This window comes from Salmo trutta, chromosome 12 (genome assembly GCF_901001165.1).
Source record: "Salmo trutta chromosome 12, fSalTru1.1, whole genome shotgun sequence".
NCBI classification, from domain to species: Eukaryota; Metazoa; Chordata; class Actinopteri; order Salmoniformes; family Salmonidae; genus Salmo; species Salmo trutta.
Window position 1 is genome coordinate 85,247,626 of NC_042968.1, and position 6,000 is coordinate 85,253,625.

Sequence of the window (6,000 nt, forward strand, 5' to 3'; positions counted from 1 at the left end):
GAAAAAACGAAGAGGTATTGCGTTTTACATTTACATTATAGTCATTTTGCAGACACTCTTATCCAGAGTGACTTACAGTAGTGAGTGAATACATTTTCTTACTTTTTCATACTGGGCCCCCGTGGGAGTCAAACCTACAATCCTGGCGGATTGCTACAGTTTACACAATGCAGTCCAGCACAAATGCCTGTTAAATGACTGTAAATTATATGATAGACAGTCAAAAAAGATTGTACATTATTAGGGAATATTATCAGACTTTAGAGAAAGCAACCCTGACTAAAACTAAATGACAACTATAGCAGCCCTACCAAACGCTCTGTTGGCCTCCTTACTTACTCACTGCAATACAAACACCTGGACTGCTAAGAGGAGAGGGTGTTGCCAAGGTAATCCAAGTGGTGACTACCTCTCAGTCTTGTGGCCTGATGCCTCTAGGTTCTGTCTCAAATGACACCCTATTCCCTATATAGTGCACTACCTTTGACCAGTGCTGGTCAAAAGTAGTGCACTATCTAGGGAATAGTGTACCATTTGAGACATAGCCTAGAGTGAGAGCCCTGACAGTGCACTTCTGACTCAGTCCGGTTTGAGGCCCAGTCTGCTCCAGCTGTGGTCAGTTCCAAGCTGAACTGCTGCTGATGCGTTGAGCGAGAGGATAACGCCATACAAGAAGACAAAAGGGGTTGGGAGCTTATTCTGATGATGTCATAAACTACTGAGACAATTTGTGTTTTAAACTTCCATTGCACCCTGGAATCTCTTTGCTTTTCTATTGCCGATAAACTCCATTCTATCCCAAAACAAAAACATTTCTCTGGACTCACAAATTTAAAGCAAATTGTCTCTTGTGTTTGGTTTTAGTATTTGGTCCTTGTCCACCCATGCATCATCTTGCCATGAGTCATATTCATCTGACGCACATTCCCACTCTTATCCACCAGTATTATTCTGTACGCATGATGCCAGCCCTACAAGCTGACACTCATATTTTCTCCTCAGGTCCTCTCAGTATGACTGAGCCACAGGCAGATCTAACATTTAGGTAACTGCAAATAACTAAATGTTACAGTGAATGGTGTCATATAGAGTATATTACACAAGGATGGATGTCAATATTATTTTCTTGAATTAAGGAATAAAAACACGGTACTCACAGGTCTATACAGTGTACGTCTAAATGACCATATGGGCATGTAGGCTGGTTCATGTTAAAATGGGTTATGGTGGTTTACATGTAGGCTGGTTTACGTTAAAATGGGTTATGGTGGATTACATGTAGGCTGGTTTATGTTAAAATGGGTTATGGTGGATTACATATAGGCTGGTTTATTTTAAAATGGGTTATGGTGGATTACATGTAGGCTGGTTTATGTTAAAATGGGTTATGGTGGATTACATGTAAACTGGTTTATGTTAAAATGGGTTATGGTGGATTACATGTAAGCTGGTTCATGTTAAAATGGGTTATGGTGGATTACATGTAGGCTGGTTTATGTTAAAATGGGTTATGGTGGATTACATATAGGCTGGTTTATTTTAAAATGGGTTATGGTGGATTACATGTAGGCTGGTTTATGTTAAAATGGGTTATGGTGGATTACATGTAAACTGGTTTATGTTAAAATGGGTTATGGTGGATTACATGTAAGCTGGTTCATGTTAAAATGGGTTATGGTGGATTACATATTGGCTGGTTCATGTTAAAATGGGTTATGGTGGGTTACATATGGGCTGGTTCATGTTAAAATGGGTTATGGTGGGTTAAATGTGGGCTGGTTCACACAGGTTAAGGAACAGACAGTCACTGTGAAACTGGAATGGAGAAGGAGGAGACTACCTGAGACTTTCCTCTGAGCGGTTGCTGTGTGTGTCTGTCTCCTACCCATTGAGTTTTATATCCATTAATGCTGTTGATTTATGGCAGTGATGGTCTTTGTTCAGTGATAGGCCATCATCACTGTGGGCCCCAGATCAGTCCACTGGCATCAGCGGCCCAAAGCTGTTTACCTCTGCTTTTCTGTCATTTCTCTCTCTGTCTACTCCAGTAGGCTCCACCACGGCCATGGAGACCTCTGCGTCTTGCCACTGTCCTTTGAGGAAAACAGCTGGAGAATCCAGGGAGAAGGTACGATACTTTTATGTTAATTTAAACATGTGCAGTGGATATTCTGCCTCTTGTGAGGATTGTGGGTTTTTGGTGGAATTTCCTTTTGTGCCTTGTAGCTATTGTGACCATTAGGGCTATCTATGATCAGATCCCCTTGGAGCTCCTAAACCTAACTCTAACCCTTAGGGCTATCTCTGATCAAATTTGCCAGCTAGCCTTGGGTTGTTATGGAAGTTTACGGTTTTCAGAGAGTATGAAACATGCTCAAACAAGTAATATGAGTTTTGGCAAGTGTGACGTGATTTTTCCGTTTCTTCCATATCTGATCAATGATGGATTGTTTTGAAATGATATTTTACAGAAAACAATAATGTTTAAAGAGTTCAAAGGTTTCTCTAACTTTGCCCTGAGAACTTCTCTCAGATGGAGACTTGGAAGATACAATACTGGGACCAGCATCAAACCACTGAATATCACAAGGGTAAACCTATAATAAAATTCACATGTAGAAAAATAATTGATCAACTAATTATTAACTAATATCAGACTTAATCTGAGCCGTGGTTTATGGTAGTGACAACATTTGTTTAATTACTTACAGTGGCTGGCAGTTTGTCATGGTTTACTGTCCAGCGAAAATTCCACTTTTAACAGTTCATATTCTGTTAACTCATACCCAAATTAATGTTGTTGACTCATCCTATTCTAGTATTTGTGGCTAGAGCATAAATTAGAGAAAACACACTTCAAAAACCCCACCTCAAACTTGTTGTCATTGTCGTGTGTGTAGGTGGCAGGGAAGTCAGGCGCAGGAGAAACCAACTTGTTGTAACTGGAGTATTTTAATAAAGATAAAACAAACTCCAAAAACCAACGCACATAAAAATTTTTAAATAACATGGGTAAAATAACCCGTCGCGCACCAATACAACATACACGAGCACATAACAACAAACAATCTCTGACAAGGACATGAGGAGAAACAGAGGGTTAAATACACAACATGTAATGAATGGGATTGGAACCAGGTGTGTAGGAAGACAAGACAAAACCAATGGAAAATGAAAAATGGATCAATGATGGCTAGAAGACCGGTGACGTCGACCGCCGAGCACCACCCGAACAAGGAGGGGCATCGACTTCGGCAGAAGTCGTGACACTTGTATCTAAAACAGACTGTTTAAAAAATGCTTGCTATTTCCTGATAGAGGATAATGTCATCCTCCTGAGAAGGATGAGCTGGCCAGTCAGTGGTCTGCTCATGCTGTATGAATACTTTTTATGACCGGTATACATCCACACCATTCTGTTGTTGGGGTACACCAACACCATTCCAACACAGAAAAGTTGCTTTTTAACATACTTCATAAAAACATTTTTGTAAGGAAAACTATTTAACTCATATTGTAATTAATTATAGGTTATATTTCACAGAAATATTGGACAGTTTGACATACTGTATGACCAACACCCAGAAAATTCAGATACCACAAACTATTTCCAAGCTGTGTGTTGTTCAGTGTATTGATTTCATGTTTTGGTGTATACTATTGCGTCTGCATGAATGATAATAATGTTGCTTCAGACAAGGTGGCAAAAGAGGACATAGGTTTGTGTAGAGTGCACACACATCAGGTTGTGGTCTTGTTGCTATGGCAACACTTCCTGGTCATGTTTCTATGGCAAGACTTTCTGTGCAGTTAGGAAGTGGCAATTGGTGCAAAGCAAGTATGTTCAGATAAGAACACTGCTGGAACCCTTCTTCAGTGATCTATCAATGTCTCTCTTGGAATCTTTCAATGAACTGAAGCAATAGGGCAATGTTCCTAGTATTGGAATACGCAATATACGTGCAGTAAATTGGATTTATCAATGTGTTTATGATTTAATCTATCTGTCTGTCTGTCTGTCTGTCTGTCTGTCTGTCTGTCTGTCTGTCTGTCTGTCTGTCTGTCTGTCTGTCTGTCTGTCTGTCTGTCTGTCTGTCTGTCTGTCTGTCTGTCTCTTGCTCTGTCTGTCTGTCTGTCTGTCTGTCTCTGTCTATTTCTCTCTGTGTCTGTCTATCTCACAGTCTCAGCTCTAAGTCTGCTAAAGATCACAGGATTTAAGCCCCCCCCAAAAATGCTACGTCATATATTCAATCATTGTGTTTCTGATTGTTGTTTCCCTAATCCAAAGCAGATCTATTCACTGGTTTATGTCTGTGCTTACAGGGTCTGGCAGTATCTGATGGAGGTGAACTGAAACATGGAGACATACAGAACAAGTCAAAAGTTTGGACACACTCTTCCATGCCGTCCCTAGGAGGGGTGCGTCACTTGAGTGGGTTGAGTCACTGACATGATCTTCCTGTCTGGGTTTGACCCTGCTGGTCATCTATGAACATTTGAACATCTTGGCCATGTGCTGTTATAATCTCCACCCAGCACAGCCAGAAGAGACTGGCCACCCCTCATAGCCTGGTTCCTCTCTAGGTTTCTTCCTAGGTTCCTAGTTTTTCCTAGCCACCGTACTTCTACACCTGCATTGCTTGCTGTTTGGGGTTTTAGGCTGGGTTTTTGTACAGCACTTTGAGATATCAGCTGATGTAAGAAGGGCTTTATAAATACATTTGATTTGATTGATTTGACACACCTACACCTACATTGTAGAATAATAGCGAAGACATCAAATAACACATATTTTTATGTTAGATAGCCCTAACCAAATAGGGCTATCTTCTGTATACCACCCCTACCTTGTCACAACACAACTGATTGGCTCAAACACATTAAGAAGGAAAGCAATTCCACAAATTAACTTTTAACAAGGCACACCTGTTAATTGAAATGCATTCCACGTGACTACCTCATAAAGCTGGTTGAGAGAATACCAAGAGTGTGCCAAGCTGTCATCAAGGCAAAGGGTGGCTACTTTGAAGAATCTCAAATGTAAAATACACTGCTCAAAAAAATAAAGGGAACACTTAAACAACACAATGTAACTCCAAGTCAATCACACTTCTGTGAAATCAAACTGTCCACTTAGGAAGCAACACTGATTGACAATAAATTTCACATGCTGTTGTGCAAATGGAATAGACAACAGGTGGAAATTATAGGCAATTAGCAAGACACCCCCAATAAAGGAGTGGTTCTGCAGGTGGGGACCACAGACCACTTCTCAGTTCCTATGCTTCCTGGCTGATGTTTTGTTCACTTTTGAATGCTGGCGGTGCTTTCACTCTAGTGGTAGCATGAGACGGAGTCTACAACCCACACAAATGGCTCAGGTAGTGCAGCTCATCCAGGATGGCACATCAATGCGAGCTGTGGCAAGAAGGTTTGCTGTGTCTGTCAGCGTAGTGTCCAGAGCATGGAGGCGCTACCAGGAGACAGGCCAGTACATCAGGAGATGTGGAGGAGGCCGTAGGAGGGCAACAACCCAGCAGCAGGACCGCTACCTCCGCCTTTGTGCAAGGAGGAGCAGGAGAAGCACTGCCAGAGCCCTGCAAAATGACCTCCAGCAGGCCACAAATGTGCATGTGTCTGCTCAAACGGTCAGAAACAGAGTCCATGAGGGTGGTATGAGGGCCCGACGTCCACAGGTGGGGGTTGTGCTTACAGCCCAACACCGTGCAGGACGTTTGGCATTCGCCAGAGAACACCAAGATTGGCAAATACGCCACTGGCGCCCTGTGCTCTTCACAGATGAAAGCAGGTTCACACTGAGCACGTGACAGACGTGACAGAGTCTGGAGACGCCGTGGAGAACGTTCTGCTGCCTGCAACATCCTCCAGCATGACCGGTTTGGCGGTGGGTCAGTCATGGTGTGGGGTGGCATTTCTTTGGGGGGGCCGCACAGCCCTCCATGTGCTCGCCAGAGGTAGCCTGGCTGCCATTAGGTACCG